Genomic DNA, 23,791 nt, shown 5'->3' on the forward strand with positions numbered 1-23,791 from the left:
GCTCCATCCCTTGCATCTGCCTGATATCTGTCTGGTATCTGTCTGGTACCTTTTGCATCCTGTGAGACTCAGCTCAAGAGTCATGTCCTGACATCTCCCCAGACTATCCCCCATGGAGCCTCATAGTTATCTGTATTAAAGCGCCAGTTTTATTGCTTATTATTTTTCCATTATTTGGTTATTTGCCTCCTGTCTCTTAGAATAGACTTTGAGCATCTCAAGGGCAAGAACCATGTTCTACTTGCCCCCTTTTTTTTTTTTTACTAAGAATAGTGTTTGAACCAAAGTGCCCCTCAATAGAAGATTGGATAAAGAAGATGGGGTACATATATACAATGGAATACAATTCAGCCATAAGAAATGATGACATAGCATCATTTACAACAACATGGATGGACCTTGAGAACATTATTCTGAATGAAATAAGTAAATTAGAAAAAGCAAAGAACTGGGTGATTTCACACACAGGTGGGATATAAAACTGAGACTCGGCCCTGGCCGGTTGGCTCAGCGGTAGAGCGTCGGCCTAGCGTGCGGAGGACCCGGGTTCGATTCCCGGCCAGGGCACACAGGAGAAGCGCCCATTTGCTTCTCCACCCCTCCGCCGCGCTTTCCTCTCTGTCTCTCTCTTCCCCTCCCGCAGCCAAGGCTCCATTGGAGCAAAGATGGCCCGGGCGCTGGGGATGGCTCTGTGGCCTCTGCCTCAGGCGCTGGAGTGGCTCTGGTCGCAACATGGCGACGCCCAGGATGGGCAGAGCATCGCCCCCTGGTGGGCAGAGCTTCGCCCCTGGTGGGCGTGCCGGGTGGATCCCGGTCGGGCGCATGCGGGAGTCTGTCTGACTGTCTCTCCCTGTTTCCAGCTTCAGAAAAATGAAAAAAAAACACACACACAAAAAAAACTGAGACTCATGGACATAGATAATAGTGCAGTGGTTACCAAGGAGAGGGAGATGTGAGGGAGGGGTAGGAGGGAGGGGATTGGGGGAAGGGTATAAAGAGGCACAAATGTAGTGTGACGAAAAATGATTTGACTTTGGGTGATGAGTATACAACATAATCAACTGTTTAAATGACATAGTGATGTTTACCTGAAATCTATGCACCCTTGTTGATCAATGTCACCCTGTTAAATTTAAATCTCTAGAGAGAAAAAAAAGAAAGACTAGTGTTTGGCTCATAGTATAAGCTTCAGAAACATTTGATAAATGAATGAATGATTATTCTGTTAATCCCTGGAGGTGGCAGGGAATTAAAGCAAAAGAGTATATTTCTAATGGTGCAATTTCCGCCATGTTGGAGGCTGGTAGAAGAGATATTTCCGGACCAGGAGACCTGCCCTACTTCCCTCAATCATTTCACAAAAGTATCTACACAGAAGGCTGGCCTTGAGCCAGAGCTATAATGTTCCTGAAAACGCTCCTTGGTAAGTTACCCGAGGAGATGCGTTTTAAGCAAGGTTGCTTTACTTGTCCTTTCATCATTATTATTTAACTAAATAAACCCTGTGCTAGGGAGCTGGGACTCTGCATAAAAGTTTTGGCTCTTATTTTTCTAGTAAGAGGCCCACATAATGTGCGAGGAGCTAACTGGTGCCTCCCAGACCATTACTCACTGCGTCTGTCTTTTGCAATTTTGCAATCGCCTACCTATAAAAGCTGTGTTTACTTTACATAATATTTGTGACTCTCACATTTGCCATCTGTAACACCTGGTTTCATGCATTCCCTTCTCCCAGCATCTGTCTTTTATAAGCTCTTGTTGACAAAAATCCATGCTTAGGGGGTTTCACTTCTGAAAACACCTGGGATCTGAAAACTCAGGAAGTTGCCATGCTGCTGAAATGGATCTCTGGAAAGTGAACTGGACAAAAGAAAAAAACAAAGCAAGCAAGAAGAAGGAAAGATACCATGCACACCAGATCAGCTCCTACCATGACGGGAAAGAAAATGGACATTTAAAAGTCAAAGCCGCCTGGCAAAACTGTGGTGCCCTGTTCAGCATGGATCCAGCCGTCTCCAGGAATGGTTCCAGAATCATAGATCTGAACAATTCTCTTCTTTCAGGTTTCTGTGGCTTATCAAAAACCTTCCTGAAATCCATTGCTTATTTTTAAAACTGGGCTTTGTATCTTAAGTGGCCAAATAAATTCAAAATGATATAGATATGAAAAACGTATCTGATACACAACCCTAAGAATTTAGTGTCTGTGAGCATAATGAGGACGTCCGAGTCTGAAAATTCTTAGGATCACCCTTTCAGTAAGGGCCAGCCTGTTAGTAAATTAAGTGGTCTCCTACCTAGTGTCAACTGAGTGATTAAGACAGAGTCCCTCTATTCCCCCAAATATCTACAACCTACATCAGATCAGTGTGTCATGTCACGGGGACTCAATTTCTATGAATGGAAACGTCATCTTTATGTCAAACAGTAATTCTTTAAGTATTTTAGAGTGCAATGCTCTATGAGAAAGAACTCTTCAAGTTTCTAACTCCGCAACAATTTATTTTTTTTTTATAATTCTTTTTCAGATTTCATTTATTCATTTTTAGAGGGACAGAGAGAGAAGGGGGGAGGAGCAGGAAGCATCAACTTCCATATGTGCCTTGACCAGGCAAGTCCGGGGTTTCGAACCAGCGACCTCAGCATTTCCAGGTCGATGCTTTATCCACTGCGCCACCACAGACCAGGCACTCCGCAACAATTTAATATGAATTACTTTCTCAGGTCTCTTTTCTCCTGTATGTGAGGGACCTGGGCCATACAGAGTATGTAGTCTTTGTATTGTCTGTCAGGAGTTTTTGTTATTTGTTTGGTTTTTTGGTGTGTTTTTTGTTTGTTTGTTTGTTTGTTTGATGGCAGGGAGAAGGGGATGAGAGTAAAAGGGAATGGAGGGAGAAAGATGCTTAAGTGAGAGAAAAGAATATCAAAAAGTAGAACAGTGTTCCCCCAAAAAAACTTGACCTGCTTCTCAATTTTGCCTAAGACCATGCTATCAAGATCTCCCTGGAAGAACCTGAGGGCTAGCCTGTGCTCCCCAAAGTTTAACACGCATCCATATCACCCGGAATCTTGTTCAAATGCAGATTCTGATTCTGTAAATCCGGGATAGTGCCTGAGACCCTATATTCCTCTTACAAGCTCCCAGGTGGGGCTGACGCTGCCCGTCCCCAAACTTTGAGAACTGGGAGGCAATGCAGAAAGCTCAAGCATCTTCAAAGCTTCGTACTATTCATCCTGTAGGGCACAGTTGGAATCCTGAGCTAATGGAAAGCCTTCCCTGCCTGTGAAGAGCTAGTTCTGTAGTACCCCACCCTGCACAACGTGGGAAGCACGGATCCCCCTAGGAGGCTGGAATTCAGGTGGGACCATTCTGCCCTTTCTAAACCCATCAGAGACCCAAGGCAATTTTTGGTGTTCTCCACAACTTTTGTTGTTGTTGTTTTATTTTTGCTTTATTTTGTGTTTTTTTTAAAGACTTCATTAGAACAGTTTTAGGTTTACAATAAAATAAAGAGGAAGGAGCAGAGGCTTCCCACATAGCCACTACCCTGACTCATGCATGTTATCAAGATCTCACACCCGAATGGCACATTTTTACTCAGGATAAACCTATATGGACACTGATAATCCATCGCTAGGATTAGAGCCCCGCATCTTTAAGTCTACTACAGTTCTAGAACTGGGCTGCTTTGGGTTTTATACAAACAACTAGAGTAATCTTCAAGCAATGTAAGTAGGATTATGTCACCTTCTACTTTCACTTTCCATTGGTTTTCCTTGTTTTTAAAATCCAAACTCTGTGGAAGACAGGCTGTAAACTGACAAAGTCCTCATAGCCTAGGGCTTAGTTTAAGACTAAGTTCTTCCCCACACCCTTGGTTGTTGCATGGTAGGGGGTGGTGCACTCTTCAGAGGATTCCCCTTTAAACCTTAGATAAGATTTTGTATCAGAAACTTCCTTGTTTTACAAATGACTTTTGTTCTCTGCAGTAAATAATAAAGCTGGCCTTGATTCAGGGAGGAGGTGAGTTAGTATGTGGCTCCCCTTCCCTCTTCCCCTTCCCCTTCCCCTCCCCCCTTCCCTTGTCCTTCCCCTCCCCCTTCCCCTCCCCCTTCCCCTGCCCCCTTTCCCTTCCCTTGTCCTTCCCTTGCCTCCCCTTCCCCCTTCCCTCCCATGTTCCCTTTCCCTCTCCTTCCCCTTTTCTTTCCAAGGTAATCACAGCTTCAGCTTTCACATTCTTCATTTTTCAGGTGGGGAAAACAAAGCCCAGAGAAGTTGGGAACCACAAAAGACCTTCTGCTTTCCAGTGGTTGGCAAACTGCAGCTTGCAAGACACATACACCTTTCGGTTCCTTGAGTGTGGCTCTACCGGAAAATAGCACGTGCTGGCATGCAGGTCTGTGGGGGCTTCCATCGGTCAGGTGACTGGGAGAGGCGCTGCAGATACGAGCAGCAGGATGGGGTGGGGGGCGAGTTGAGTGACCTTGTGGCTCGCCAGCCACGGTTTGCAGGCCACTGCAGGGAAAGAAGCAGAAGGTACTTTGTGGTTCCCAACCTCTCTGGACCTTGTTTCCCCCACCTGAAAAATGAAGAATGTGAAAGCTGAGGCTGTGATTGCCTTGGAGGGGACAGGGAAAAGGAGAGGGGAAAGGGGAGGGGGAAAGGGGGAAGGGGAAGAGGGAGGTGAAAGGGGAGGAGGGAAAGGCAGAAGGGGAAGGGGAAAGGGGAGGGGGAAGGGGGGAAGGGGAAGAGGGAGGTGAAAGGGGAGGAGGGAAAGGCAGAAGGGGAAGAGGAAGGGGAAAGGGGAGGGGGAAAGGGGGAAGGGGAAGAGGGAGGCGAAAGGGGAGGAGGGAAAGGCAGAAGGGGAAGGGGAAAGGGGAGGGGGAAGGGGAAAGGGGAGGGGGAAGGGGAAGGGAAAAGGGAGGTGAAAGGGGAGGAGGGAAAGGCAGAAGGGGAAGGGGAAAGGGGAGGGGGAAGGGGAAAGGGGAGGGGGAAGGGGAAGGGGAAGGGGAAAGGGGAGGGGGAAGGGGAAAGGGAAGGGGAAAGGGGGAAGGGGAAGAGGGAGGTGAAAGGGGAGGAGGGAAAGGCAGAAGGGGAAGAGGAAGGGGAAAGGGGAGGGGGAAAGGGGGAAGGGGAAGAGGGAGGCGAAAGGGGAGGAGGGAAAGGCAGAAGGGGAAGGGGAAAGGGGAGGGGGAAGGGGAAAGGGGAGGGGGAAGGGGAAGGGGAAAGGGGAGGGGGAAGGGGAAAGGGGAGGAGGGAAAGGCAGAAGGGGAAGGGGAAGGGGAAAGGGGAGGAGGGAAGGGGAGAGGGGAGCCACATGCTCACTCAAGTCGTGCATGAACCGCCCCCTCCTTGGGGCTGGGTATCCTGCGTGCCCGCACGTGGTGTTTTGTGGAAGAGCCACACTCAAGGAGCCAAAGAGCCTCCAAGGTGTTCTGTAACTCTGACTCTGAGCATTGAGTGTTTCCTGGTTATGGAACTAAATGACATTGTCATGCTAGCACCCTTGAGCTGGGCAGGATTTTCTCAGTATCATTTTGTCTCCATTGATACAAATGCCTTGAAAAATATGTGAGCTTTTTTACCTGGTTGTGTACGTTTGGAGGGAAATACTGTGTTTGGAACCTTTTTAGGTGGAGAAATATACTGACGTGAATATTGTCAGACGTTTTCTTGGAACAAGTCAAAATCATTAATGCTGTATGAAGAAAGATATGCACGTTCAGAAGCAACTATTATTATAACTGTTGCTTGTATGAGCGGGCATCACTGACTCATCTTTAGACTAGCAAGACCTGAAGGGAAGTATCGTTAGTCAGAACGTGGCAAGATGGGACGTTATGCCAGCCACATGCGCACGCGCACACGTTCCTTTGTGCCAGTCATCACCATCCAGTAACTAAACTGCAGTAGTCGGCAATGTGGCATTTTATAGACGCCACAGATAAGTTGAAAATAGTGAATAGTGACCAGTCTTGCATAATACCATATCCATCACAAAGGTATCTGTGAGCAGGAGAGAATGTGACACAGGTGAGTAGTGTGAGTGAGGGGCTACAGAGAGTCACGCTGGCAGACTCTAAGGATGCCCAGACTCACCAGCCCCTGAACTCATTCTGACCCATCCTCATGCCTTGCAGCGACATTGGGCTGGCGTGGCAAGGCTCTTGTCTGCCTCTTCCCTAGTCACCAAACAACAGGTTCTCTATTTTCAGGAGAACTTGTGACACTGCAATCTATAGAATGAAAAGTGTTTTTGTAGTTCTATAACAGAATAATCTTGCTTGAAAAAAAAAAGAAATGAATGTAAAAAAATACAGCAAAAGTTAATACATTCACCTCAAGCAGGAGAAAAGACCTAACTGAATTCGTGGCCTGAATTATAGAACCTTAAAATGAATTAATAGTAATTTAATTACTTTTTAGTTCGTGGAATTCCTTGGAGAAATTGCTTTGGTAAATAGATAAGAAAAACTTGCAAATAGCCTATCGTTTGGTAAATAAAGCACTGTTTCTAAAGAATCCAGTTTTAAGTGGTTTTGCTCCCTGAAGTGCACGTCTGTTATTAATTTGCCTTGCAAAAAAAATCTTTTATAAGAAATAAAAGAAATATTTCTGATTTTTGATTTATTTGTGGTGCTTAGAAGTCATTTATTGACAGAGGCATTGTAGGCATGGAAATTCTCTATTCACACATTCATTCATGCCTTTGTTCATTGCACAAAGAATGGAAATGTTACTGAGCTCGGAGTAGTGAGTTCTTGCTTCAGCTAAGGGCCCTAGTGAGCAAATTAGGCCTAAATTTGCTTTTGTAAAGAGAGATTCTCATTGACTTTCTATACATAGAAGCTCAGTCTGATAATCACCCAAAATCCATAGTTTACCTGAGAGTTCATTTTCCATGTTGTATGTTCAGCAGAATTAGACAAATGTATAATGACATCCATCCATCACTGGAGGATTCTCAGGGCTTTAAAAGTCCTCTGTGCCCAGCTTATCCATCTCGCCACCCACTCTTGTCAACCGTTGATATATTTTTACTGTCTCCAAAATTTTGCCTTTTCCAGAATGTCATATAGTATGTAGCTTTCTCGGTACCCTATGACTTTTAACAAACAATTTCAAGACTGAGTCGGGTCCTTAATACACTTTACCCCCAGCTGACACCGAAATAATAATAATAATTCAAGAATTGATGTCAGTGGCCAGTGAGCCCAGTGCAGTGTCTGATGACACTAGTAATAAAAGCAAGAAAAATCTACAATCACATTTACAAGGGTAGATGATCAAAATTCCTCGCATGCCGACCCAACAATGAATTCTTTATTTCTGTCTCATTTCAAGAACTTGAGAGGTAAGAGTATACAAGTGAATGGCAGGTTAATCCATCTCGTGATGGGATCCAGTCATTGGCTGACGCTGGAGTCACGGCTATGTGCGGATGAGGCCGGATGCTTGGATGCTCAGGCAGCTTAGCCAGGTGGGGCTTTTGCCTAAGATGAACCACGCCGGACAACTCCCCTAAAGCCAGGTATCTGATGCTGTCACGGAGCAAGCTGGCTCCTCGGGACACACATACCAAAGGCAGCAGATGTGAATGTTTTGAAAAAAGCTGAGAAATAAGTAAACTTTGTCTTTAGTGTCCTCTTGCTTCTTGTGGAGACTTTGCCTTTGTTCCTGGCAAACCCTGTCCTTAGGTTCCCAGACCCTCCCATGCTAACCCCTCCTGTCTGTGGACCCAGCAGCTACTTGTGTCAGTCACTTGCTTCTTATATGAGTTACCAGCTCACTACTGAGTGATATGACAATGGCTTAGGGTATTATCCTTCCTGGGACATTGGCTTTTCAAAGATTGGGAAAGGTGAGGAGGGTGAATATCTAGCTACCCTACAACACTCCTACTCCGGGTTATTCACTTTCTCAGCTGTCAGGAGCTACAGGCTGGGGCAGCAGCCACAAAACTTGACCATCCCTTCTCCATTCAATAGATGTGCAGGATGCCTACCCCACAGTGACTCTGAAAGGTCCAACTTTGAGTGGCTGCAGCCCCTCAACTGTTTGTCCTTTCTACAGTCTCACTTGATGCCACTAACAAAAAGATGGCTTCCTGAGCTAGGTCTGTCTGGCATTGTTTCAAGTTTCAGCTACTAGGTTTTTCATGCAACAAAGCATTATTATTTCCAGGGAGTATTAAATTGCCTAGGATACCTACGCAGCACTTTTAATTTTGAGAAGTCGCAGCATGTAGAGCTAGAAGAGTCCTTGAGAATCTTCCCTAACTCAACCCTCATGTTTACCAACAAAGGGAATAAAACCCAAAGAAAGGTGTTAAAACAGATAATTCCCCAGGCTACAAAATTAGGACCTGAATGTGCCCCTCCCCTGAAGCAGAAGATCCACAGCGTTTATCCTTCAGAAACAAGACTTAAATCACAAGCAGAGAGGGTTAGACGCGGCATAAAGAATTCGCTGGAAATGAAGATGATTAAATACTAGCACAGACAGCCACAGGGAATAGTGAATTGTCCTCGCTGGAGATCTTTTAAAATAGGACAGTTAGCCATCTGTCTGAGATAGTTTAAGTACAGTCCTGCCTTGGAGGTAGGAAAGTAATGAGATGATCCCCTCACTGATCACATTGGAGGTTCTGAAATCACACCTGGAGGTAGGTGCATTGTGGGGATCCCAGGCTGAATCTGGGTTGTGCCCCAACTGGGATTCAGTTATGTCCAAGTCGTTGAGAGCGTGGGAGGCCCACAGATCTCTGTTTGGATGGAGTGGGAAGGTGTCTGTGTGGAAGAGGTTTGCGCTGGGGTTTCTAGGGAGAAAAAAGAGAGAGGGGAGAAATGGAGATGTCTGTTTGCCAGACCCTGCCTGCTGCCCCTGGCCCTGTGTAACACCATCCTACCCTCTCCCTGCCATGTGAGTTAATGGACTGCAGCTGATGCCTGCTGCGCCAGGGGACGCCAAGAAGCACAGGGACACACAGGCAGACCTGCTTTGTTTCCAAGGGACAAAACATAAAACCCAGTGGAAGAAAGAACAGTCACCCTATTTCTTTTTTAAAAGTCCAGAATAGCTCTGGCCTAGTGAGTATTTCAGGGGGCAGGGAACATTTCCAGGACTTTGACATGGAAGTTTTAGGGCAGCTGGAGATGCTGCCTTGGGACAGATTTGCCTATCATCAGATTTGCTCCACACCTGGACGGGGGAGGGGGCCTGGCGAGGAGGCTGAGCCTTCCTGTACCAGCAGGGGTTGCTCCCACATGAAGCGCACAGCTGGGCTGCTTGCAGTTCTACCTGAGCCTTAGTTTCTCAAGCCTCTAAAGCAGCAGCTTTCAACTGGTGTGCCAGGGCACACTGGTGTGCTGCAACAATTTTTAAAACATGTAATACCTATTTAGTTGGAGGTACTGGCCTTTTTTCCTTAGATAGTCAAATAAAAATTTGACAACAGCCAACACAGCAATAGCCATCTGATGTGAATGAATCAAAATTAACCTTTATTTTTTGTCAGATCAGCAAACAATATATTGTTTGGTGTGCCACAGAATTTTAGTAATTAGCTTATGTGAGCCATGAGATGGAAAAGGGTGAAAACCACTGCTCAATTGCTTTTACATGTGCTGCTGCCCCTGCCTAGACTAGACCTTTCTCCTGGCCACCCCTCACCGCCATAGCTCCCAAGTTTTTACCCCTTTCCACAAAGTTGCATTGGTATCTCTTAGCATGCTCCACTTTCCTCATTACATCTACACGAAGAATTGACATCACCTGTTTCCACATCTCTGCCTTTCTGATCCATAGATTTGTTGAGGACAGGGACCATGTCTTATTTACCACTCTATCTCCAGGGCCTGGCCTGTAGTAGGCACAGAGAAAAATATTTGTGAAATGCATGCATGCATGAATGAATGAATGAATGAGAAACTACAAGTGTTAGTAACACTAGATGGCACACTTAACCCTTATATTTCAAAATAATTGTATATTGGCCCAGCATATTACACTGACCTCTATTTGAGATTGTATGTTTGAAGGTTTACTTTGCAAGAGGACTAAAACACGAAAAATCGTTAGTCATCTGCTAACTCCTTAGAATATTAAATAACTCCCACTGCACCCTCAATATTAGCCTCTCAGCCTTAGCCTGAAGACCTCTGAGGAACTAGAAACTCAGTTCCAGAAGGGGTTATTCATTTCATCTCTGAACAGCTCTGTGAGAAAGTTCTTCATTATGTTTTGTTTTTGTTTTTTTGTTTGTGTTTTAGTAACAAAGAGAGACTGAGAGAGAGACAGGAAGGGAGAGAGATGAGAAGCATCAATTCTTATTTGCATCATTTTAGTTATTCATTGATTGCTTCTCATATATGACTTGACGGGGGGGGGGGGGGCTCCAGCTGAACCAGTGACCCCTTGTTCAAGCTAGCAACCATGGGATAATGTTTATGATCCCACACTAAGGATGGTGCCCTCAGGGTTTTAAACCTGGGATCTCAGCATCCCAAGTCAATGCTCTATTCACTGCCCCACCACCGGTCAGGCAGAGAAAGTTCTTCATTATGTTAAACTAAATCTGTTCCTTTGATGTCTTTCCTGTAGTTCTAATTCAGTTCTCTGGCATCATACAGAGAAGGTGTACTCTCTTTCACATAGTAGGAAGACACAGAAGAAGGAACATGGCCTTTGGAAACAGATCTAGAAGGACTTGGATGTAAATCTCAGCTTTGGCATTTACTGTGTGAGTTTCCCTAAGCTTCATTTTCATCATCAGTCTAATGGGAATAATTATATGCACCCAGTGGGGTTGTTGTAAGGACTAAAATGAGTCAGTATATTCCAAAGGTCTAAGACATACCAGATATTCAGAATGTGACTGCTATTATTGATAAATGTTATAATATGGATAATGTCTTAAAATAACATGTACAGAATCTTCCTTGCTCCTCCATGAATCTTTTTTTTTTTTTTTTTTTTTTTTTTTTTTTTTTTTTTTTTTTTTTTTCATTTTTCTGAAGCTGGAAACAGGGAGAGACAGTCAGACAGACTCCTGCATGCGCCCGACCGGGATCCACCCGGCACGCCCACCATGGGGCGGCGCTCTGCCCACCAGGGGGCGATGCTCTGCCCATCCTGGGCGTCGCCATATTGCGACCAGAGCCACTCTAGCGCCTGGGGCAGAGGCCAAGGAGCTGTCCCCAGCGCCCGGGCCATCTTTGCTCCAATGGAGCCTTGGCTGCGGGAGGGGAAGAGAGAGACAGAGAGGAAAGCGCGGCGGAGGGGTGGAGAAGCAAATGGGCGCTTCTCCTGTGTGCCCTGGCCGGGAATCAAACCCGGGTCCTCCGCACGCTAGGCCGACGCTCTACCGCTGAGCCAACCGGCCAGGGCCCATGAATCTTTTCTTCCCCAGGACAAACCATGAGCTGCCTGCACATCCTCTGCTACCTTCATCTCTTTCTCTCCCAGGGCTCCTCTGAAACATGCTACCAGAACTGAACTCTCTTTGGGGTGGGAACTGGGACAGTGCAAACATCCGCCTTCATTGTGAACATCATACTTTTGTTAGTGGTGCCTAAGGTCACTTCAGCTTCACTGACAGCAGCCTCATCTGTGGCTCTGGACACTTTGGCCATGTTATTCTCATCTCTGTAGTGAGATGAGATGATGGCTGGAGATTTGACTTCTGATTCCATGAGAGTGAGCTGGGGTTTTGCAGTTTTTCTCATCTGTTTTAGCATGAGATTACCAGAAAAGCTTTCCCCTTAGGATCGTAGTATGAGTCATAGTCAAGGCCCTGGAGATAGTGCCCTTGACTCCACAGGGACAATGTAAGACATTTAGCATGGGAGAATGGGGGAGGGGAGGTCAATTTTCCAAGAAAGTATCATTGGACTTTTCTATTCTGAAGGTATAAAAGTAGCATGGGCTTGAAGGAAAATACGGATCCCTGTTCTGGATTCCAGAGGTGTCAGATGCCTGAGCTCCCACCTGGCATTCTTGAACATGTGAGTGGGCTGAGGACCTGTGTCAGGAGTCACAAGAAAGATCCAGCTGCACAGAGATTGGGCTCCACTTACTGCAGGAGGTGCTGCCCTCCCCTTGCCCAGGGTTCTTTGTAAGTCGAGGATTGGGCAGCCCATGTACCGCCTCCCTAGAGGTGGAGAAGGCCAGCAGGAGACCCCAGAGATGGTTCAGTTTTGTCACAGCACCAAGTCAATACTCTGTCAGTGCCTTAGGGTTCTCCTGGCATTTTCCTCCACTACCCCCATCTTTAGTTTCAAACCCTTTTGATCAGATTGTCAAGCCCTTAATTTTTCATAAAGATGGCCCCCAAGCCCTAGCTGATTAGTTAGCTCAGTTGGTTACAACAAGGTTGCAGGTTTGATCCTGGGTCATGGCACACACAGGAAGCAACCAATGAATGAATGACTGAGAGGAACAACAAATTAATGCTTCCCTTTCCCCTCCCCTCTCTCTTCTTCTCTCTGTTTCTCTAAAACTCAATCAATAATGGCTGAATAGCTAGGTTAGTGGAATGTTGTCTGGAAGTGCAAAGGTTGCCAGTTTGATCCCTGGCCAGGGCACATACAGGAACAGCTCAGTGTTCCTGTCTCTCTGTCTCTCTCTCTCCCTGACTTTCTCTTTCTCTCTTTAAAAAAAAAAAAAAAGCCCCCAAGAGCAAATATGGTGTGTGTGTGTGTGGGGGGGGGTTGTCTTATGGGGAAAGAGATTCTTTTTCCTGATTTGTGTTATTTCCAGCACAAGGGCTTCACTGATTGTTAAATCAGAACCTAGTTCTATAAATACTTATGATTTTAAAAGCCACATTCACTCTCTACTTCAAAATCCAAACCCAAGATGAAAACAGCATCTCATGGATATGAAATACACCAAAAATACTGCACAATTGTTAGCACCACCTCCTGAGGTTCTGAACTGCCTTCCCATAATTCAGAGGACAGGACAAGGTCATTAGTAAACACCACTGAACTGTGCTCCTTTCCAGGGTTCTGCATAAAAATATTGCAGCCCCAGTGAACAGCAAACAACTGTAATGGATTGGTTTAATTCACGTTTGAATACCCACAAACACAGCCGCCTAATAACATTGCTGGTTTTCATACTTGTCAATGATTTAGACACACCAGCTGTCCTAATTGACTAAGTTTAGTTAGTAAAGGAAAAAAACCAAAATGCTAACTCCGTTCTTAAAATCCTTTTCAAGAGCAACAGAGTCCATTATCAGAATGTGCCATCTGTGTGCACAGGTTGGAGCATACCCCAGTCATAGCAGGTTCATGTTAGGGACTGTCTGTGGCACTGAGGCTAATGGAGCCACAACGTGAACAGCTAAAATCCAAATGCGGGAAAGAACTCAAGTAGAGATGAATAGGTGTTTGGAACGACGAGATTCCCCAAGTTGTGCCTTAAAACATGTCCTCCACATCTGGGTATAGGACTCCAGCAGGCAGTGCCACCTCCCCACTCATGTCTGTGTCACACCTGTGCAGACCTTGCTGCATGAAGAGGTTCCAGATGGGAGCTTGCGTTTACATCCTTCCTACCCACCCCACCCCCAAACATGTACACAAACACTCACATGCACTCACAGGAAGAGCAACCATTTGTCTCCAGGATGAAGCAATAGCAAACAAACATGACTATTCCATATGTATGATAAGATTAAGTGGAAGTGCCTTCCATCTCCTGAGCCCACCATTGTTCAGGAAGCCAGTTCTCAGGACCCCTCAGGGAAGGGTCAAGCAGGACTTGGAGAACTCTTCAAGGAAAAATTTTAAGGCACCAAAGAAAGGCACTGGGCCATGTATTTTCTGAATGGTTCCCAAGATCTTCTTGCTGTCTAAGAAAATTCAAGGAGATACTAAAGCTTGCATTTATCAGAGATGGAATTAACTTTCACCCAGCTGCAGCCATCAGAATGTAGGAGCATATAGGAGAGGGTGAAGGGTCAGCAGAGACTCTTTGTCTTTGATGAGGAAATTGACACTAAGACAAAAAAGACACCACCAAGAGCTAAAGTTTATACCTAACAATAAAGGTTTATGAATACAAATCATTCTATAACAGATACTACTTATTTAGCACTTCAGTGGACCAGACACTAAACTGAACCTGCAGTGAAGCATGGTTTCCTGGTGATTCCATCCCGAAAGGGAAGGCAGAGCATTGTCCCGGATTGGCCAAGACTGCCCTGGCTTCACTGAGATTGTGGTTCCCAACCACGGCTGCACATTGTGGAATCCTACCCAGTGTGTGCCTGGGACTCACCCCAGAGATACTGAGTTGATCAGTTAGGAATGTAGCCTGGGCATCGAGGTTTGTAAGTCTCCCCAGGGATTCTATGGTGCATGCAGAAACTTTGGTCTATGGTAAGGGAAAACAGAGACCCAGGCAGGCTGATTTCCAAACTTTACTTACATAAAAAATCAGGATGAAAATAGAAAAAAAAAAGCCAAACTCATTCTTTAATCCTCCTCTGCACAAACAAAAGACTTGGGACAAAAAACAGGAGAGAGGAGACAGGAAAACCTTGTCTTTGGCACCAGTTAGCCTGAAGAACTCAGCTCAACCAGCAACTCACTGTGCTGCCAACCTGTATGCCAAGGAGCCTGGCCCATTATGTAGCTCAGACTCACCTGGACACCAGAGAGCTCAGGGAAGGGAAAGCAGAAATAAGCTCTTGAATTTCCTGACACTGAGACCATAATAATGAGAAAGACAAAATCCTGGTTGGACCTGTAAGAGAGTAAAAAGATGTCTGACCCTTTGGATAGTCCAATATTTATGATGACAACAGGGTCTGCCCACTGGGGGACAGCCACAGTCAGTTAAGCAGCAGGTCTCTAAGTTCCTTTGTTAGTTACAACAGAACCAAACCCCTTGTTGGCAGCTCATGTCGAGTAACCTCTGAAAAGGTCTGACTCTGGGCCTTTGTCCAACCTTGATTAGGGGTAAGTTTCACCTGTGGAGACCTGGCTTGTCTTCCAACAGCAAACACTCACCTGTGGGTTCTTGCCTGACACAGGGAACAAAAGGCAAGATCAAGGAGGTCAGGACAATGCTTGGCTCTGCCTTGAGATAGAAACTCATGGGCAGTGTCTCCCACCTGCCGGCGCCCCCTTGCTGGCTCTCTGGCTGCTCCCTACCTCTGGTCCGGAAGTTCACACTTGCTCTTTTCTGCCTCAACTACTCTGAATTCAGCTTCTCTGAGTTCAAACTCATGGTGCCTGGACCCACAGCTCCAAACCTTTGGCATGTGGCCTCGTGCCTGCTTAACCTCTGATGCCCATCATCTCCCTGGCTGCTGCCCTGACCCCTTCCAGCCAGCTCTGCCCTGCTGTGGCCCACGCGTGTACTGTGGAAAAATTCGTACAAAAGACCCCATTAACACGACACACAGCTTCACAAGCGCCTCAAAACCAGGACACAGGCCCGCACACACGGGCACAGTGCAGGTCCCGGGCACACCTGAGAGCCCTGGGCAAGGGCCAAAGCGGCACAACCACCCACCATGGGGTCGGGAAATGGAAAGGGCAGCTTTCCTCTCCACAGCCCAAATAAAGGCCGAACCTGCAACGGCCAACTCTAAACATGCCTCTGGCAAAATAATCTATGAAGTTCTTCATTATATGTTCGCCAAGATTTTATCTTGACAGTGTTCTTTTAACTGATGGAAAATGGGGAAAAATTGACTGTAATCGATTCCAAGAAAGGATGTCAGAGATTCCTCAGCATTAGCTCTGAGCTTAAAATTCTGTAGTAGTTATTACAACTGATTAGTGCAGTAACTTTTTTAACCTCTCCTCTGTAGTTTAGGTGCTCATCCTTACAGACTAAGAGCTCACCCATTAACAAATGGAAGACCTCAACATCATGAAAGGACACTGACATATTGTTCCGGTGTCCACGGTTCCGCTTTTAGGCTGTGTGTGTGTGCGTGTGTGTGTGTGTGTGTGTGCGCGCGCGCGCGTGTGTGTGTGTGTGTGTGTGTGTGAGAGAGAGAGAGAGAGACACAGACAGACAGACAGACAGACAGACAAGCTGACAGAAGTGGCACTGATGAGTGGAGAGACTCTCCGCACGGCCAGGTGGCTTCTGCACAAAACCCAGGTGTCATCTGGGGGCAGAATTGCCCAGACTGACGTCCGTGTCTTCTCCATACTGTAGATGTCTGCCCAGTCCCCAAGTTCATAAATACCTGGGCTCAGCACCTGTCTAAACGGCAGGCAGAGGGTGGGTGGGTGGGCTAATGGAATAAGCCCCACAAGAACAGCAAGTGGCCAAGCTGCCTCTTCCCTGAGAGACTGGGGATAGGTTTGTCATAAGAAACGGAACCATGGTGTAGCCCCTTAATAAATGACTGAGGTTTGGAGCAGGAGGGAAGAGAGAAACAGTAAAACAGAAACCCATATTGCAGGCAGTTAGCCTCACTTCAAGGGTCCTGGAAGACAAAGGGGAGAATGAAGCTTTAATCAAAATGGAACATGCGAACCATAGAAAGAAATGAGTACTGACATGTACTGAAATGTGGAGGAAACTCGGGAACATTCTGCTAAGTGAAGTAAGTCCCATACAAAACTTCACATAGTTTATGACTCCCTTGACATGAAAAATCCAGAATAAATAAAACTATAAAGTAGATTAGTGGTTACAGGGGCTGGGAGGGGTTGGGTATGCAAAATGACTGCTTAATGGGTATAGGGTTTCCTCTGAAAGTGATAAAATTGAGTTGGGTGTGGCCAGTCATGTGAATGTGTTAATGCCACTGAAACTGTAAAATGGTTAATTTCACGTTAAGTGAATTCACTTCAATAACAAAAATTTTTTTAACTGCCACATAAACATACTGTATTTGTCCAACAAATAAGGGGTTTCAGGATAGACTGCAGGCTTCCAGATTGTGTCAGGTGTCCCTTCTTCCCTGCCTTCCATTTGGAAAATCCTGTAAGACTGAGCAAGTTGTTTTCTTTTTCTTTTTTTTTTTTTTTTGTATTTTTCTGAAGCTGGAAACGGGAGAGACAGTCAGACAGACTCCTGCATGCGCCCGACCAGGATCCACCCGGCACGCCCACCAGGGGCGATGCTCTGCCCACCAGGGGGCGATGCTCTGCCCCTCTGGGGCGTCGCTCTGCTGAGACCAGAGCCACTCTAGCGCCTGGGGCAGAGGCCAAGGAGCCATCCCCAGCGCCCGGGCCATCTTTGCTCCAATGGAGCCTTGGCTGCGGGAGGGGAAGAGAGAGACAGAGAGGAAGGAGGGGGGGGGTGGAGAAGCAAATGGGCGCTTCTCCTATGTGCCCTGGCCGGGAATCGAACCCGGGTCCCCCGCACGCCAGGCCGACGCTCTACCGCTGAGCCAACCGGCCAGGCCGAGCAAGTTGTTTTCAATCCTAAGGTCTCAGCTCTCACTCAGCTACCTGTAACCTAAGTCTCCAGTTCAGATAGACTATGGACCCATCATTCCCCTGCTGCATGAGTTATGACTGTACCAGGCATGAGGGAACACATGCTGGTCATCCTCCACTCTGAACACAATAGGATTGACAGGCTACCATACAGCTAAGGGAAAGCTCCAGAAAGCCCAGGATCCCAAAAGCCTGATAATAGGGACTTTTAAATACAAGCTGATGTCTATTGAAAATTGAGTACTTGCCACACACTGTTGGCAATAGTTGTATATTCATCGACTTATTTCATCATGACAACAGCCATCAGACAGATGAAGCGGCAGGGTGCCAGGAAGGTCAAGTAGGGTATGCAAGGTCGTAGAGCTAATGAGGGCGGAGAGGAGACTTGAGCTCAGACAGTCCCCATCCGCAGCCTGTATGTTCAACCTCTGTGCTTTACGAGCCTCTCCGTAGACACGTCCCGTTCTCTTTAAAGTTCTATTTTAGTTCTAAGGTGGGTGCTAATAGGCCCAGGCTGGTCCTGGATGCAGCGAGGACTTCGATAGCTGCTGGGAAAAGTGAAGAACACTAGATCAGTAGATAAAGAGGTCAGTGTCCTAGACCCATCCTGGTCATTGGTATTGTGACTTCGAGCAGATCCTAAAACCTTTTGGCCCTCAGTATCCTCTACTGTAAAAATGAGAAGTTGGGCTAGATTAATAGTTTTCCAATTATTTAAGCAGCAGAACTTATTCTTAAAATTAAATTTAACTTTGAAGCCTAATATACAAAACAGATAAAAGTGGAGAGCTGTCCCAGCATCGGGGGGAGGGAGGAGGATGCAGAATCTCCCTTCGTGCCCTACGCTGCACCTGAGATGCTTTCTCGGGACCCTGGGGACTCTGGGGAACACAATTTGAAAACCACTTAAGTAGATATTTGTAAAGTTCTTTTGAAAATAAAACCTGAAAACCTTAATTTCAAATACTGCATCCTTAGAATTCTTTAACACTGTGGGAAACAAAATAGAATATTCTAGTCACTTTGCTCAAAGGTGTTTATTTGGATTGATGGCCTTTGGCCAGAGTTACTGAAGGTTTCAGGTAAGAAGTACAAGTGTGATCCCTCCGAGGACATAACCAAGAATCGATAAAAGGATGTGAAGAACCTAAACCTTCCACAGGGCTTACATCCCTCTGAACTAAACTGCTAAACATTACCAGCTAAGTGGACTTCTCTCAGGAGACACGCTGTTCAATTCTGAAACTGTTTTCTCTAAATAGCTCTAAAAGGACTAAGCTAGACTATTTGTGAGAGTTTTACATCCATCAGGGTAGCACCATTTCATTCTTCATAAAACTCAGTATTGACATCTTGCTGGGTCCCTATATGAAACCTGGTCAATGAATAATTGGATAAGAAATGGTAATGAGAGCATGAATCTCTTATAATCATTCTGGAAAAATCAACCGACAGAGACCTCCAGGGAAGGGAGCTTCTCTTTTAATCGTCTATTCTCTCCTCTTACTCCACAGGCATTTATTAAGTCCAGCTTGCTGCAGTGCTTAGAGGCTATGCAACTGTTATAATGCAGTGTTCAAGGCCAACAGCTACCCATAACTCAGAGGCCAAGACAAACAGCAATATATTAATAGTAGCCATAACATAAAGATAATTTATTTTGAGTATCTGGGAGCTGAGGAGATCAGCAGACAGAGTGCTATGCATTTAGGCACTGAAGCAAAGGAGCTTAACAAATAGGGAGAGAGCGGGAGGAGAAAGACAGAGAGAGGAAAGATTGATCTCCTTCGGAAACAATGGAGCATCTGAACCAATTATCTTACAAACAATTAAGTGCTTATGGGCAGCCACAAACAACAAGGAAAAGACATTCTCCTAAACCCCCTTATTCTGCCATTTGGGTGGCACATACCACCCAAGGGGCAAAGCATTTCCTTCGTTCTAGAAGAGAGATTATACCAGGAAACATTTTCTTCTCTTTGTTCAGATTGCTGGCCAGACAGTAAACACACAAACAAACAAAAATCACAGTTTGAATTTAGTAAAACATTACAGTACCTTTCTTTGGGGAAATGGCAAGAAAGAATTAGAAAGCTATTTCTCTGCTTTTTTTTTTCTTTTATTGGATAAAACCTGAAGTAAAACAATCACTTTGAAGTTTTAGCTTTTCTTTTTAAAACACAGCAGAGGACCCATTTGGGTTGTGTCCTCAGAATGTCTGTGCTCTCCACGAAATGTCACAAATAGTGCTGAATTGGAAAATCATCTGACCACCAAATCAGCTGATAATCAACATAGCAAAATGTTGGACTTACACAGTAAACTCTCATATGAAATGTGTATAATCAACTTAAAAACTAATTTTAGCCTGACCAGGCAGTGGTGCAGTGGACAGATCATCAAATGAGATGTAGAAAACCCAGGTTCAAAACCCCGAGGTTGCTGGCTTGAGCATGGGCTTACCAGCTTGTGTGCAGGGTCACTGGCTTAAGTGTAAAATCATAGACATGACCCCATGGTCGCTGGCTTGAGCTCAAATGTCACTGGCTTGAGCCCAAGGTCGCTGAGCAAAGGGTCACTCTGCTCTGCTGTAGCTCCCAGGTCAAGACATATATGAGAAAGAAATCAATGAACAACAAAGGAGCCACAATGAAGAATTGATGCTTCTCATTTCTCTCCCTTCCTGCCTGTCTGTCCCTGTCTGTCCCTCTCTCTGTCTGTCTCTCTCTCTGTGTCTCTGTCACAAAAATAAAAAAACAAAAACAACTAATTTCAGCCATGGCTGGTTGGCTCAGTAGATAGAGCATCAGCCGAGCATGCGGACGACCCAATTTAATCCCTGTCAGGGCACACAGGAGAAGCAACCATCAGCTTCTCTCCTGTTTCCCATCCCGCAGCCAGTGGCTCAATTGGTTCAAGTGTCAGCCTCAGACGCTGAGAATGCCTCAGTTGATTCAAGCATCAACCCCAGACAGGGGTTGCTGGGTGGATCCCCATCAGGGCACATGCGGGAGTTCATCACACTATCACTCCTCCTCTCACTTAAAAAAAGTCAATATTGTCTAAATCTTAGGAGTTAATGTCAAAATTTAAATGGCCATAAAAGGATTCATCATTTGTGCAGTGTTCAGAAATCAGCTGATACTCATCAGATCCCAGGTAAAGGCAGGGCCTCAGGTGGAGGAGTGAAGACTTTTGGCATCTGCAACTTCCTCCACATCAATTCATCAACATCACAGACTCGCAGATGTGCTTCTTTCATTCACTCCTAGCCACTGCCCCTGTTATAGTGCAGGTCCTCTTCTCACCTCTCCTCTTGCTGCTGTCATTACCTAACAGGAATTTGTACCTAACTCATCAACTGTCTCACGTCTCACTCCCCAACACCCCAGTTGATCTATATTTCACTCTGAATATTACATCATCATTCTAAAACACAGATGTGATCATTCTACACCATGGTTAAGAACATTCAAGGCTCCCTATCACCTCTAGCATAATCCAAAAGCTACAGCAGAGCCTAAATGGCTCATCATCCCACCCACTTTACCTTTTTGGCCTTACCTCCTGCTCATCTCCCCCCTCCCCCCACCCTGCATGCACACACCTCCAACTCACCTCCCTCCAACCACTGAATGTAGACATTTACACTTGTGCTTCCCTCAGTGTCGACCTTTCTTTTCTACCTGACAGGCCATTAAAAATGCCAGCTCCTTCATGAAACTTTCCAACATTGCTAGGCAGTTGATTTTTTCCTGGTATCTCATAGCATTTGCACACATGTCCACTAGCAGAGTAATCATTTGTTCTGATGTTGCTGTTTCCAATAACCATCTTCCCCCTTCAGTTATCTTACAGAGTGGAATGACGAGTCTTTGTGTGCCTGACACAGTACCCAGCACAGAGCGGGCCTTGCAAATGACTTGGTGGATGACAAGTAAATGACTGATAACTGGACAAATAAAAGAATTCAGGTGTTGACAAGTGAGAAATGAAGTCAAAATATGTGAAGTTAAAAACTTAACAATAGAGATCAGCATATAGTTGGCTCAACCAATAAAAGAAATAGGAGAGACAATCAAGTGCCATAAAGAGTCAGAGGCTGGTATCTGGGGGAGGGCTTTCCCAAGAGGAGGTACTTGAGTCTTCAGCGGAGGAAGAGGGTTTGAATCAGAACACAGAAGATGCAGCTGCATTCCAGGAGTCTGGAATGTGAGAGAAAAGAGGAAAGCAGGAAGGCCCAAGACATGTTTGGAAGCTAAAAATAAAACATTCCTAGAACCATTTTTGGAGGCATAGAGTAAACTAGTCCTCAACGAGAAAATGCCTGCTCCTGTCATTCTGCAGAAAGTGCAGAGCTAGCAGGGGACAAGGACACTACTACATTCACTGCTGGGATCCCTAACATGCCCCTCAGTGCCCCTTGCCACTCGCCTACCGGATGTTGGCCTCATGGAAATCAGACAGCATTGCCCTCCCTCTTCTGATACACCCCTGCCTGGAATCAGCTCTCACAGATGCTGCGTGGGACACAGAGCCACAGAGCATGCTCTTACACAGCTGGAGGTCATTTCTCTACTCTGGCTCTAAGTAGGAAATGACTCTCCCCACCAAAATGGGCCCCTTGCCTTCATGACAGTCACTGGAACAAGAATCCCACAAGGAGATGTATAGAATTTAGGTTAGAGGGTCTGGAAGTTGCAGCATTTAGAAAGGATACTACAGTAGAAGGGAGCTGAGCTTGACTCCCATAGAAGTCAGTGCTTAGAAACTACACTTTGACAAGTACCTATATGATGTCAGAGACTGAGTAAGATGCATTGTAAAGAAAGAAGTTGACATTGCAGAAGCGGTTCAAACAAAAACCCTACAGCAGTTGCCCCCAACCTCAGTACCACGGACCGGTACCGGTACCAGTACCGGTCCGTGGGCCATTTGGTACTGGTCCGCAGAGAAAGAATAAATAACTTACATTATTTCCGTTTTATTTATATTTAAGTCTGAACAATGTTTTATTTTTAAAAAATGACCAGATTCCCTCTGTTACATCCGTCTAAGACTCACTCTTGACGCTTGTCTCATAAGTTCGACAATTATATTTTAAAATACCACAGTTTTTACGCCAGTCGCATAATTTTATTTTGTGCATTTATCCGTCCCACCCTAAAGGCCGGTCTGTGAAAATATTTTCTGACATTAAACTGGTCCATGGCCCAAAAAAGGTTGGGGACCACTGCCCTACAGGATATTCAGAAAAGACCCAGATTGGGCCAGCACAAAGATCACATCCATGCCACACTGTCTGGGTTTGCACCAACTCCTCAGAGGACAGATGAATAGATGGTGCCATGACCTGCTTTAGTCTACCTAACTTTATTGCATGTTCATTTGTATACTAAAGTGAAAGAGGACAGGTCAGAAGTGCAGATGCTCCCAACAGTCCTTTTGTTCATCTTAATTAAATCTCAAGATAAAAACCACATGTCAGAGAATGCTACTTATCTGCCAGTATATACTGGCACATGTCCCACCTGGTTCCCCAGAATAAAGAATATATTCCCCCTATTCCAACAGACTAAGTTCTGGTTGCTGGGCTGGGAGGAAAAGTGATGGGTGCAGCTTACTCTCAGTTGCCTTATTTCATCCTGTTTCCTGGACTATGAACGTGGTAGGAGACATTGTGGGCCATGCAGGTGAAGGCAACGGTCTAGGTGTAGAGGAGCAACAAGGTGGAAGGGGTCTAGCTGTCTGACCCTGGATTGCTTGAAAGAGATTTAAATGTCTCTTTCCATTTAATTCACTGTTATTTTGGAGTTTCTTTTCTAGCAGCTAAATATGAATCCCTATCTAAGGATGTCATATACAATACCTGACCCAGGTGGATCCTGCCTCACAGTCCTGGCCTTATGTGGGAAGCCAGGAAAGCAACCTTTTATGGAATTTTCTCAAAACAAGCTTCCTGTTTGCTGGGACAGGCTACATATTACTCTGGTACTATACTCATGGTGCAGTAAATAAAAAGACTTCAGAAAATATTTCTTATTGATTAAAAGCCAATGCATTTTGAGCCCAAACAAGGCTACTCAAGGTCAAAATTTGTCCATTTCCCAAATATAATGTCTTATAAAATTCCTGGGCTGGATATGAAGGACAGGACTTAGCAATTGCTTACTTCAAGCCCTCACTTACTGGAGCAAAGTAAAGCTAGCTGGAAATTTGACTTTCCTGACTCTCCGTCCAGTGCGCTTTCCAAGCTATCACACTGACCTTGTGAGGGCAGCCACCATCAGAACGAACACTGGTCAGCAGGGGAGCATCATAACAAGCCACTGATGTTACAATGGTGATGGGGGGGGCTGTTACT

General features: G+C 45.6%; 1 protein-coding gene and 1 long non-coding RNA gene across 4 annotated transcripts in view; one reads left to right on the forward strand and one right to left on the reverse strand.

Moving 5' to 3' along the window:
- CACNA1C (calcium voltage-gated channel subunit alpha1 C) overlaps positions 1 to 23,791 on the reverse strand; it is a 777,231-nt gene that overhangs the window by 682,066 nt on the left and 71,374 nt on the right. The gene's annotated exons all lie outside the window — the stretch shown is intronic.
- LOC136393171 (uncharacterized) lies at positions 4,256 to 22,305 on the forward strand. Its single transcript, XR_010749052.1, has 3 exons — positions 4,256 to 4,422; positions 10,633 to 10,742; positions 21,275 to 22,305. It is a non-coding gene; the product is annotated as an uncharacterized lncRNA (long non-coding RNA).

Source organism: Saccopteryx leptura, chromosome 2, assembly GCF_036850995.1.
Source record: "Saccopteryx leptura isolate mSacLep1 chromosome 2, mSacLep1_pri_phased_curated, whole genome shotgun sequence".
NCBI classification, from domain to species: Eukaryota; Metazoa; Chordata; class Mammalia; order Chiroptera; family Emballonuridae; genus Saccopteryx; species Saccopteryx leptura.